This window comes from Erinaceus europaeus, unplaced genomic scaffold (assembly GCF_950295315.1).
Source record: "Erinaceus europaeus unplaced genomic scaffold, mEriEur2.1 scaffold_265, whole genome shotgun sequence".
Taxonomy (NCBI): domain Eukaryota; kingdom Metazoa; phylum Chordata; class Mammalia; order Eulipotyphla; family Erinaceidae; genus Erinaceus; species Erinaceus europaeus.
Genome location: NW_026647878.1, coordinates 110,031 through 121,833, shown reverse-complemented (window position 1 = coordinate 121,833; position 11,803 = coordinate 110,031). Strand labels below are relative to the sequence as shown.

Here is an 11,803-nt window from a genome sequence, read left to right as displayed (position 1 = left end):
AACTTGGCTTTCCCTCAGATTGTTCTGGAAGCACTGCCCGCAGCACTTTTTCAAAATGATTACTGATAGGTGTGTCCTTTCTTAAGGCTGTTGGAGAGCAGACAGACAGAACTGTTCTGCTGTTGTAGGAATATCCTTTCTGCCTTTTTGCCCATCCTTCCTCTGTGGGTGGCTGCTCACTGGAGAGAGAGAGAGAGAGAGGGAGAGAGAGAGACTTTGCTTCTGAGATGTGGTTTCTTTTTTAAGTTTTTTAAATTTTTATTAGTGATTTAATAATGATTAACAAGATTGTAAAATAACAAGGGTACAATTCCACACAATTCCCACCACCAGAGTTCTGTATCCCATCCCCTCCATTGGAACCTTCCCGAGTCTTTATCCCTCTGGGAGTATGGACCAAAATTCCTTATGGGAAGGTAGAAGGTCTGGCTTCTGTAATTGCTTCTCTGATGGACATGGGTGTTGGCAGGTGGGCCCAACCTGTTTCTATCTTTCCCTAGTGGGGCGGGGCTCAGGGGAGGCAAGGTTCCAGGACACACAGGTGAGGTCGTCTGTCCAAAGAAGTCAGAATGTAGCGCCTGCAACTTGATGGCTGAAAGGCGATAAGATACAAAGCAGGATAAATTGTTTAATAAACAGAAACCGAAACGTAGAAATAGAGCAGATGGAACTAAGGGTCTTCGTGTGGGAGGAAGCTAGGAAGTCTATTTTAGGCATGTTCCAAGAGGCCCATGACTTCAGTAATTTTTGACTGAGCCTGATAGCTAACATGCAGGTGGACTAAATGTACTGTACGGGAAGATGGTGTGAGAGTTTCTAAGTGCAAGGTGCAGGGCCAGGCCTCTGCTCTCTATAAACTGTCCCCACCCCCGCCCCTAGGACACCCGGCAACAGTTGGGTGACAAGTGGTTCTGTTCTTTTGTTTATTGGGGCAGAGGGGATGTGAGTTTTGGCTCAGGAAGAAAAAGCTGTTCTGGGCTATGGGTGACCAGCCTGCGGGGCGTCACACTGTTGCTGACACCCAGCTTTCACTTCCTCTCCACCCCCACGCACTAGACGTCTTAGTCTACAGCAAGATGCCCACATCCTAAGGATCAATTTCTTTTTTCTTTTTTTTTATTGCTGTTGTAGTTATTGTTGTTGTTGATGTCGTTGTTGTTGGATAGAACAGAGAGAAATGGAGAGAGGAGGGGAAGACAGAGAGGGGGAGAGAAAGATAGACACCTGCAGACCTGCTTCATCGCTTGTGAAGCGACTCCCCTGCAGGTGGCTGGGGGCTCAAACCGGGATCCTTATGCTGGTCAGTGCACTTTCCACCATGTGCGCTTAGCCCGCTACACTACCGCTTGACGCCAGGTCAATTTCTTTATCCAGACTGTGGACTGCACATAAAGCTGGAGCTTTGGGGCCCGTGAGAGCAAAATTAACACTACAACAAAGCTAGCACCCCCAAACACAGAATACCCAATGCAATGCAGGTGGGTGAGGTAGAAAAATCCAGACTTGGGGGCCAAGTCTTGGCAGATCCAGTAGAGTGCACACATCACCATACTCAAGAACCCAGGTTCAAGTCCCCAGTAGCCACCTGCAGGGGGGGAAGCTTCATGAGCAGTGAAGCAGGGCTGCAGGTGTCTCTCGGCCTCTCTCCCTACTTTCCCCTCCCCTCTCAATTTTTTCTCTGTTCTAGAGGAAAAAGAAAAAATGGATGCCAGCAGTGGTGGGCTCCTTGTGCAGGCACTGAGCCTCAGTGATAAGCCTGGTAGCAAAAGAAGAAGGAGAAAGAGGAAAAGAAGGAGGAGGAGGACAACAAATGAGAAGCCAGACTCTTGTGGGAAGTGGGTGCCAGGACTCTAGAGACCTTGTGGTTTTTCTCCCAGCCCTGCCTACAGCCCTTGAGCTGAAGATGCCCTGATTCAGTAGTGACCAGTCTGGGTCACTTCACAGAGGCCCAGATAAGGACACAGAGGAAAGATGGAGACAGCACTTGCTAAGTGGCCTCCCAGTCCAGTCCTCCATCTCTTCTTCCTCCTCCTCCTTTCCTTCTCCTTCTCCTTCTTCTTCTCCTCTTTGTCCCATTTTTTTGGGGGGAGGGAGAAACAGAGAGAGGGGATGAGACACCACAGCACAGCTCCACCATCCATGGAATCCCCTGTTCTGCCCAGGGCACTTGCATGTGGTGCTGGGGTTTGAACTCAGGTTCTTGAGCCTGCTAAGCCTCACGCCCTGCCAGAGAAACTATCATTTGGCTCTTTTATTTATTTTTTTTAATGGGGCCGCGTGGTAGCACACATGTTACAGTGCGCAAGGACCCAGATCCAAACCCTTAGTCCCCACCTACAGGGGGAAAGCTTCATGAGTGGTGGGTGAAGCAGGGCTGTAGGTAGCTCTCTGACATGTTTCCTCTCTGTCTCCCCCTTCCTCTCGATTTCTGGCTATCTCTATCCAATAAATAATAAAAAGGGGAGTGGGTGGTAGTGCAGCAGGTTAAGGGCACATGGTGCGAATTGAAAGGACCGGCATAAGGATCCCAGTTTGAGTCCCCGGCTCCCCACCTGCAGGGGAGTCATTTCACAAGCGGTGAAGCAGGTCTGCCGGTGTCTGTCTTTCTCTCCCCCTCTCTGTCTTCCCCTCCTCTCTCCATTTCTCTCTGTCCTATCCCACAACAACAACAGCAGTAACAACAACAACAGTGATAAACAACAAGGGCAACAAAAGGGGGAAATTAGCCTCCAGGAGCAAGGGATTCGTAGTGCAGGCACTGAGCCCCAGCAATAACCTGGAGGCAAATAATAATAAAAGGGCTTGGTGTATTGCACCAAAGTAAAAGACTCTGGTGTTGGGGGGAGGGCCACACATGATGGGAGGAGGTCCTGAACCATGATGGCAGAGGAGGAGGTAAGGATGAATTGTTATGTGGAAAGCTGAGAAATGTTACACATGTACAATCTACTGTATTTTACTGTTGACTATAAACCATCAATCCCCCCAATAAAAAAAGATAGTAAAAAAATTTTGTTTTAATTATGATTTTTGAAGAAAGAGCAGAATACTCCTCTGTCATTTCCGATGGCATTCTGTCTTTTTGTCTTTCTGTGTTGGGGACTGAACCCAGGGCCTCAGCATGCAAGGCTGGTGCTCCACCACTAAGCCTCCTCCCCAGCCCCAAGGCTAAGTTAGCTTCCCCATCAGTGACCCAAAATGTCCAGGTCAGAGAACAGGCTAGGGTCCCAGACCACTGCCTGCCCCCCTCCCGCACCAAGAGACAAGGATGGGATGGAAGATACAGCTTCCTGTCTGGGTAAGAGACTGAACCTACTTCCTTCCCAGTCTAGATGGTGCTGGGGTGCAAGGTGGCCTCCACAGCCTCTGAGAGGTGGGACCCGGGCTTCACCCTCTTCTCCCAGGTATAGAGTCAGGCAAGGTCCAGTTAACCTCCCCGCCAAGCCTTCCAGCAGACATTGTTGACCTGAGGGCTAAGTCCCGCCCAGACCATTTCCTCCCTGGGTCCTGGCTCACAAAGCTCTCTTTGACTTCACTGGTCAGGAAGATCCCAGGGGGCTGGGGGTGGAGTTGGGGGGCTGTGTGCTCAGGAACATTGAGTCCCAATGCCAGCTCCTGGGTTACTTCAACTGTTTACTTGAGACGCCAGGACTGTGAGATCCAATCCCATAAGTGTGTTGCTTTTCTAGAAAAGAGTTATGATTCTCGGGAGTGCAGCGAGTTAAGCTCACAGGGCGCAAAGCACAAGGACTGGTATAAGGATCCCGGTTCGAGCCCCGGGCTCCCCACCTGCAGGAGAGTCGCTTCACAGGCAGTGAAGCAGGTCTGCAGGTGTCTGTCTTTCTCTCCCCCTCTCTGTCTTCCCCTCCTCTCTCCATTTCTCTCTGTCCTATCCACCACCACCAACAACAATAATTACTACAACAATAAAACAAGGGCAAAAAAAAGGGAATAAATAAATAAATAAATATTTTTTAAAAAAAGAGTTATGATTCTCTGGAGGCTGAGGGAGCATGACTCAGTCCCCTCCCAAGTGGTGGTGGTGATGGAGGGGGGGTATCACTATTAATCACAAGTCAAAAATAGGAGCACATCTTTTAAAATATATTTTATTTATTTTGGATAGAGAAAGAGGAAAGTTGAGAGAGAAGGAGATAGAAAGGAAGAGAGAGACAGAGATAGGCCTGCACGCCTGCTTCACCACTTATGAAGCTTCCCCGCTGCAGGTGAGGGCTAGAGGCTTGAACCAGGGTCCTCTTTGCAGTGTAAAGTATGTGCTTAACCAGGTGCACCACCACTGAGCCCCCGGAAAAAAAAAAATTAATTAAAAAAATAAAAGTCTTATGCCTGAGGCTCCTAAGTCTCAAATTCAATATCTAGGGCTCTCAAAAACCACAGCTGAGCTCTGGTAAAACAAAAGACAAAAGATGCCCTAGATGTCCAGGATGTCATTTACCACTTAGATGTGGGACTGCCAGCTTACAGATGCCAAGCAGGTGTGGTGACCAGAGCTCAGGGAACAAGACCCAGGTCTCTCTTTCTGGAAATATTTTATTTTAATAAGAGAGAGAGTGTGATAAAGACCAAAGCACTGCTAAGCTCTGGTTGATGGTAGTGCTAGGGATTGAACCTGGGACTTCAGAGCCTCAGGCATTAAAGTCTTTTGCAGAACCATCATGCTGTCTCCCCATCCCAGTGTAGGTCTCTTCTAGAAGCTTCTGCTCTCACCTCCCCATGGAGACGTGAAGAGTATAAACTGGCCTTCCCTCCAGCATGGAGCATGATGTCTGCTGTGGAGCAGAAGTTAAGTCAATATTGATAAGGAGAGTCGCCAGCCAGCTGGCCAGATGGCCACACAGCTGGTTCCTCTCTCTCTGAACATGGTCCATCTGGGGCCACACTAAGCACCGGATGGTCTGTTGCTATCTCCCTAGTCCCAGCACTCTCGGGACTGAGAAGGGACGTGGAGACTGAAGAGCCCCTGCTATCCTAGCTCCCCATCCCCGCCCCCCATTTCTGAAAGGAACTCTCAAAATTGCCTTTTTAACTGCAGAGTGAGGGATGTTGTGAGCTCAGTCCCACAGGCCTTCCTCTCAGGAGCCTGGTCTTGACCTCTGAGCCCAGAGCACAGGGCAGGGCTGTGAGGTGAGAAGCTTCCGGCACCTTATTCTCCAGGTGCCCTGAGTGACAGTGGAGGCTGCATTCTCTGGATGGCTGCGGGGGGGGGGGGGGGGGTTGCAGGAATCTTGGGTGGCGGCGAACAGAATGAAGTGATTCCCCTGGACTACAGAGCACAGGGTTCAGAACGTGGCCCCTCATCCACAGAAAGCTGGAGAGTGTCTAATAACAGCACACAGCATTGTGGGGAGAGAGCGGGAGATGGCACGGCGGGGGGGGGGGGGGGGTGTTAGGAGACCTGGACGGTCATGGGGGAGGCAGAAAGCCCTGGAGATCCCCATCCCTACAACCCCCCCCCATACACACACAAACACACATCTGGAAAAAACAGGACACATCCCAGTGGGATTGGAGATTGTAAACCTGAGACCATCCAAATACTGAAAGGGAAAACAAGTAAATGCTTCCACGATTTAGGAATGGGGAAGGTTTTCCTATTCAAAACTCAAGGTAAAAATTTACAAGTTTCAAGGAACTGAAGCTTTGTATACATATGAATAAACAGATGGAAAGGGAGGATAAAGAAAAAGAAGGAAAGAGAGGACGGAAGGGAGGAGAGGAGAAATGACAGAATGACGGCCTGATTTTTTGGTTTTGGTTTTGTTCTTTATTTAAACCCATATCACAAAGATCTAACATTTTTAGTTTCTGAGGAGTTTCTGATGTAAATGAAAAGACCAATGACTTACCAGAAAAATACACTGAATGGGCAAGGCAGTGGTGCGCCAGGTTGAACGCACATGTTACTAAAGCACAAGGACCCAGGTTCAAGTCCCCAGTCCCATGTCTGCAGAAGGGAAGCTTCACAAGCAATGAAGCAGGTCTCTCCCCCCCTCTCTCTCCTTCTCCATCTCTCCCTCACCCCTCAATTTCTCTCTGTGCTATCAAATAAAAATCAATCAATAACTAAACTTTATTTTAAAAAAAGGAAAGAAAAATGCACTGAAAGTACAATTTCAGAAAAAGAATGGCAAATGTTTCAAGACTTCATGAAAAAGCAGCCAACCTCTCACAGTGAGAAAAATGCACAGTGCCCCCAAGAAATTATTTCTTGCCAGTCAGATTGACCAAACTCCAGAAACCGAACAAAATAGTCCCTTGTTGAAGCTAGGAGAACACAGCCCTTCCCCCCTATCTGGCTATTGGGAAGGAGAAACGGCCCCTCCCCTGTGGCAGGGAGTTTGGCGATAGCTCCATATGAAGCTGCCCTTTCATCCTGCAATCCCACTTCTAGGAATTAGCCCTGAAGTGACTCTGCAAACAACACCCAAAAACGCTAAGATGTGTCTGTTTCTTGCAGCTGTGTTTGCAAGAGTCAAAGCCTGGACAGATGTGAACGTCCGAGAGAGTCTCTTTGCATAACCATTATGCTATCTACCCTGCCCCATGGTTTTTTAAGACCTATTGATTTATTCATCAAGGAGAAAGGAAAGAAGACAGAGAACCAGAGGGCCTCATGCCTCTAAGTCTGATGCTGGGGCCACTGTGCCACCTCCTGGGCTGCACCATTCCAATGATATAAAAGGTAAATCCAGTCCGAGAGACAGCATCATGGTTATGCAAAGAGACTCTTATGTGTGATGCTCCCAAAGTCCCAGGTTTAGTCCCCAGCACCACCATAAACCAGAGCTGAGCAGTACTCCAGTCTTTCTGTGTCTTTCTCCCTGTGTCTCTCACATAAATTAATTAAGTTAATTAATTAAAATATTTTAAGATACTGAACTCTGTCCTGCCCTGCAGTGGGGGATCCTTCACGAGTGAGTGAAAGAGGTCTGCAGGTGTCTCTCTTCCTCTTTCCCTCTCTGTCTCCCCCTTCTCAATTTTTCTCTGTTCCTATCAATAATAATAATAATTACATAGGGTGGGGATGACAGCCTAATGGTTATGCAAAGAGAATCTCATGCCTAAGGCTCCAAGGTCCCATGTTCAATTCCCAGCACCACCATAAACCAGAGCTGAGCAGTGCTCTGGTAAAAATAAGTAAAAATCAACCAACTAATCAATCAATAAATAATAAATCAGCTGAAAAGTGTGTTGCAGGTGACAGAAAAGCCATGCCCCCCACCCTGAATCTCAAGATGGAGGCCATTGTAACCACAGCCCACAGCAGGAACTGGGAGGGGAGGAAGGGGCTCCCAGGGGAAAGTGGGTTCTGGTGTGTAGAAGTGGGGTGGGTAGTGGGAGTCAGGTACAGCTCTTGAAAAATCTCCTATTGGGGGGATCTTTTTTTTACTGTTGTTGTAGTTATTATTATCGTTGTTATTGATGTCATCGTTGGATAGGACAGAGAGAAATGGAGAGAGGAGGGGAAGACAGAGAGGGGGAGAGAAAGATAGACTCCTGCAGACCTGCTTCACCACTTGTGAAGCAACTCCCCTGCAGGTGGGGAGCTGGGGGCTTGAACCAGGATCCTTGAGCCAGTCCTTGTGCTTTGCACCGCGTTCACTTAACCCACTGCGCTACCGCCGGACCCTGCCCTCCACCAGGAGAGGGGATCTTGATCTACAATATCACCACTACAGATTTGGCATCACTGCAATGACAATTGGACAGGGAACAGGTGTGGGGGTTATGAGGGAAGAGGAGATTGAGAGCTGCTTACAGCTCTGGAGCTTCCCCCATGGCCATGGTGCCTTCCACATGGTGCCAGGGTTTGAGCCTGGACTGCATGCTTGACAAGGCAGGTGCCCTATCTGGACAGCTATCTCTAGATCTTGAGAAGCTCTGTGGGGAAGGTTTGCATGGTTCTCAGCTCCCGCATGGACTGAACGGTGGTAAGAAGCTGGGAGGAGAAGTGAGCCAATGCCCACTACTCCCTCTCCCATATCCACCTGTGGACAAGGAGAGGCTTCCAGACCCATGAACACTGTCGGATTGAGATGTCAACCTTGATGTCTAGTAGTTGATTTTTTTTTGTTAATACTGTCTTTTTTTATCTTTATTTATTTGTTAGAGACAGCCAGAAATTGAGAGAGGAGAGGGAATTAGAGAAGGAGAGAGACAGAGAGACACCTGCAGTCCTGCTTCACCACTTGAAAAGCTTTCTTCCTGCAGGTGGGGGCAGGGGGTTGAACCCAGGTCTTTGTACACTGTAATGTGTGTGCTCAAGCAGGTGCAGCCACCACCCTGCCCCCTCTAGCAGTAGTTTGTTCTGGAAGGATCCTCAGATTTCTGGACCACTTCTGGAGTCTAGCAGAATGCCACTGAACCACCAAAGGTCCCCAGGCTTACAGGCCTCCAGGGCTGGGCAGCTACAAAGTTCCAAACTGGAGAAAGCTCAAGGCCAAGTCCACTAGGTCAGCCTCACCAAGCCCCCCCACCACCACCACCACCAAGAATCCCTAAACTATCCCTAAACTTTCACTAAGTGAAGCACTCTGGGTTACCAAGCAAATCCATCTGTTGGGGGGGCGGGGGGAATAACCTAATAGTTCTGCAAAAGACTTCACACCTAAGATTTCAAAGTCCCAGGTTCCATCCCCTGCACCACCATAAGCCAGAGCTGAACAGTGCTCTGGCTATTTAAAAAAAAAAAAAAAAAAAAAAAAAAAACCTATTGATTTTGAAACCCAGCCCATCACCCAGTGCAGCTTACGGTAGGATTGCAGCACAAGTGTCAGCTGCCAAGGTGAAGCGAGGGCCTGGAGGGAGGGCAAAGGCAGGTGCTGGCACACCTTCTCCTGAGACTGGGGCAACCGGCAAGGACAAGTCAGCCTCCAGGCAAGGGAGATCCCAGGGGTCCTCTTTCTGCCTTGCCTCAAGGTCAAGGGCAGGCGCTATTAAGGGCAGCTGCTGTTCACATTTCACATACAGGTATTCAGTATTATCCACAGCCCTGACTCTTATCAGCTGTGCAGCCCTGGGCATAACGCTCTGCACCTCTCCGATGCTCAGCTTCCTCTTCTGACTCAGAGAGCGAGCGCACAGCCCAGGTGACCGGCGCGCCCACGTCCTGGGACGCACCGTCCACACAAGAATGTGTTGGCTTACTTTGTGTCTGGCACGTTCCCTGACAAGGACTCCGAGAATGTTCAAGTTCCTTCACCGGGAAGTGTCATGGCATTGTTTTCTAGCAGAGAATGACCTTCTACAAGCCCTCCCAGGATCTTTGGCCCCACCCACGGATTCCTGCAGTCAAGGAAACACTCTTGGGCTAGAGAGACAGCACACCCGGTAGGGCGCACACCTCATCATGCGCAGGGCTCAGGTTCAAGCCCTGACACCTCCATTTAGAAAATAAAACAAGGGGGGAGTCAGGCGGTAGTGCAGCGTGTTAAACGCAGGTGGCGCAAAGCACAAGGACCGACGTAAGGATCCCAGTTTGAGCCCCCGGCTCCCCACCTGCAGGGGAGTCACTTCACAAGTGGTGAAGCAGGTCCGCAGGTGTCTCTCTTTCTCTCCCCTTCTTTGTCTTCCCCTCCTCTCTCCATTTCTCTCTGTCCTAGCCAACAACAACGACATCAATAATAACTACAACAATAAAACAAGGGCAACAAAAGGGAATAAATAAATAAATATAAAAAAAGATTTTTTTAAAAAAAAAGAAAAGAAAACAAGGGCTGGGGACACGGCATTATGGTTCTGCAAAAGACTCTCATGCCTTGGGCTCCAAGGTCCCAGGTTCAATGCCCAGCACCATTATAAGCCAGTGCTCTGGTCTATCTTTCTTCCTGTATCTCTCTCATCAAAATAAATGATTTTTAAAAATAAAAAATAAGGGGGCGGAGCCAAGATGGCAACTTGGACATAGCAGCTGGCGTGAGCTCCAACAAGCAGCAGCTTGTGACTGGTGATTATCCGGATAGGGTTCCAGATGCCTCCATGATGCCGACCAGACTTCCCTGGACAGACAACCCCACCAATGTGTACTGGAGCTCTGCTTCCCCAGAGCACCCCCCCCCCAACTAGGGAAAGAGAGAGACAGGCTAGGAGTATGGATCAACCTGTCAACGCCCTTGTTCAGTTGGGAAGCAATGACAGAAGCCAGACCTTTCACCTTCTGCATCCCACAAGGAGCTTGGGTCCATACTCCCAGAGGGTTAAAAAATAGGAGAGCTATTAAGGGAGGGGATGGAATACAGAGACGGGAATTGTGTGGAGTTTTACCCCTCTTTTCCTATGGTTTTGTCAATTTTTCCTTTTTATAAATAAAAAATAAAAATACAATAAAGTAGGCAGGGTGCAGGTGATGGTATATCTGATTGAGCTCACACACTGTCATAGGCTTGAACCCAGGTTCAATCCCCTAGTCCCTACCTGCAGGGGGAAGCTTCACTGCAGGTGAAGCAGGGCTGCAGGTGTCTTTTTCTCTCTCCCTATCTCCCCTTCCCCTTCCAATTTCTCTGTCTCTACCAAAATAAAAATAATAATAACAATAATAATCTGCTAGAAGCACTATCATAAGCCAGAGCTGAGCAAGGCTCTGGTTTTTCTCTGTTTCTCTTACTCTCTCTCTCTCTCTCTCAAAAATAAAATACTTTAAGAAAATAAACTTAAGGGGCAGGGTGGTGGCACACCTGGTTGAGCGCACATGTTACAATGCTCAAGGACCCAGGTTCGGGCCCCCTGTCCCCACCTGCAGGGGGAAAGCTTTACAAGTGGTAAAGCAGGGCTGCAGATGTCTCTCTGTCTCTTTCCCTCTCTGTCTCCCCCTTCCTCTTGACTTCTGGCTGTCTTTATCCAATAAATAAATAAATAAATAAATATAATAAAAAAGTTTTAAAAATTAATAAAAATAAATAAACTAGGAATGTCATCTGGCGGCTCACCTCAGCTGCCTCCTGCTACCTCCCAGCCTGGTGAGGCCCAGCCTGGCCCTGACTCCCTTCTAGTTGAGGGGCTCCCACCTTTCAGATTCCTAACAAGCTTCTGAGTCTTGAGCCCCATTCAACAGGCAAAGCTGGGATGCACCCCAAACTCAGGTTTCTCCCTGGGCTCCACAGCCTCCATCAGCAGAGAGGGTGCTGTGAGCACCCATGGGTGAGCAGCCCAAGTAGCCACAAGTCCCAGTTCCCCATTGAGGGGCTCCCTGGCCCTGGAGGACCCATCTCCCCATCTCTGCCTGAGCCTTCATGTCATCTCTCTCTCCCAGCCCTGCTCCAAGCTTGCTGGTTGTTGCCCCCACCATCTTTATTATTATTATTATTACTATTGTTGACACCAGGGTTATCACTGGGGCTTACTGCCAACACTATGAATCCACTCCAAAGAGAACTTGGGAGAAGAGGGAGAGATAGAGGGGGAAAGAAAGAGAAACATCTGTAGACCTGCTTCACCACTCATGAAGCTTCCCCCTCCCCCCTGTAGATGGGAAACAGGGCCTGAACCTGGATCCTTGTGCATGGTGATATGTGTGCTTAACTGGGTGCTCCCCTACCTGGTCCTCCACCTGCATCTTGGCAGAGTCAGATTCTCCTGGCCAGGCCAGAGTGGCCATGGCAGCATTCTGATTGGTTGGCTGGTATTGGGTAGCTGGGTACCAGCCTATCAGGTACAGCATGAATTTGGGGGCAAGGTCACCCAAACGGGGGGGGGGGGGGTGGAGGTGGAGGTGGGGCAGGGCACCAGGGTAACCTAAAGAAAGACTGGCTCCAGATACTGTCAACAAATACAGGACTCAAAGTCC

At 49.1% G+C, this 11,803-nt stretch overlaps 1 long non-coding RNA gene across 1 annotated transcript; it reads right to left on the bottom strand.

Annotated features, from left to right (window-relative positions):
- Positions 1–233: 233 nt before the first annotated feature.
- Positions 234–3,531, bottom strand: LOC132536507 (uncharacterized). Its single transcript, XR_009548053.1, has 2 exons — positions 3,317–3,531; positions 234–592 (listed from the first exon to the last, which is right to left on the bottom strand). It is a non-coding gene; the product is annotated as an uncharacterized LOC132536507 (long non-coding RNA).
- Positions 3,532–11,803: the final 8,272 nt, after the last annotated feature.